This window comes from Penaeus monodon, chromosome 24, assembly GCF_015228065.2.
Source record: "Penaeus monodon isolate SGIC_2016 chromosome 24, NSTDA_Pmon_1, whole genome shotgun sequence".
NCBI lineage: Eukaryota > Metazoa > Arthropoda > Malacostraca > Decapoda > Penaeidae > Penaeus > Penaeus monodon.
Genome location: NC_051409.1, coordinates 132,496 through 133,535, shown reverse-complemented (window position 1 = coordinate 133,535; position 1,040 = coordinate 132,496).

Genomic DNA, 1,040 nt, shown 5'->3' with positions numbered 1-1,040 from the left:
GCCTGCAATAACTCAACATTGTTTTAATCTCTTAAAAGATAAGCGTCCGAACTTCAATGGCTATAAGAAACCGAAACCCGAATTAGAGGTGTACTTGCACCATGACTCTCGAGTACTACGACCCCAGTGGCGCCTTTCCTGTCTTCAAACTGAGGACGCTGAGGTACTGCGGTTCAGGGAAATGGATGGCGGAGGAATAGCTGTACGAGTGCACACGCAACCCGCGGCGCGACACCCGGGTGAGCTTTCAGTGCGATCTCCCGCGAGAATTTGGCACCGCTGACCGTGGGGACGACCGGCTGGAGCTGCTCTTCATTTCCCGCCGTTCGGGCTACGCGAGCACGGCCTTCACCTTGTCCACCGACAGGGTCTTCCGAGGAGGGTCGTTCAGCGGTGATCTCTATAGGAACTGCGCTCAGGTAGCTGTGACCTTCAGCGTCCAGCTAGGGGAGGTCGACGACGACTTGCCTCCGTCGTATAGCTCGATCTTCGGAAGCCAGCGCGAATCGCCGCGATCCTCGTTCAGGACGCTCTGCCAGAAGGTTCGTCTACGTCTCGTGGTGATTTCCTGCGACCCCAACCGCCTGTACAGGAGGATGACGGTGAGAACGATGAAGCATCGCGGAATCTTTTAGCCAATGCAATCTACGGTGACCAAATGGGGTCTGAGTTAAGTCCGCGGAACCGAGTTGGTCGCGAAGCATTACAGCTGCACACTGCCGATGAAATTCGGGACCGCCGGCCGCTGCGACGACCTGCTGCTGCTGTATCTCAAGGGCCCGAGGACGACGCACGCCTGGGAGGCCCCTGCCGTCGCCTCCCTGTCTACCTATGACGTCTTCTACGGGTGTAGAGTGTACGCCATGTGCCTGGACGCCCCAGTGGCCGAAATTGAAGTCTCGGTCGAGTACGTGGGCGGCCGCTGACGCCAGTCGATGGGAGTCTCCTCCCGGCCACGGCGCGAGGAAGCGCCAGCCGCCCCCCTCCATGGGGCATTTCTGTGACCAAAAGGGGTGAAAGAAGGGAAAAAGGAATCACAG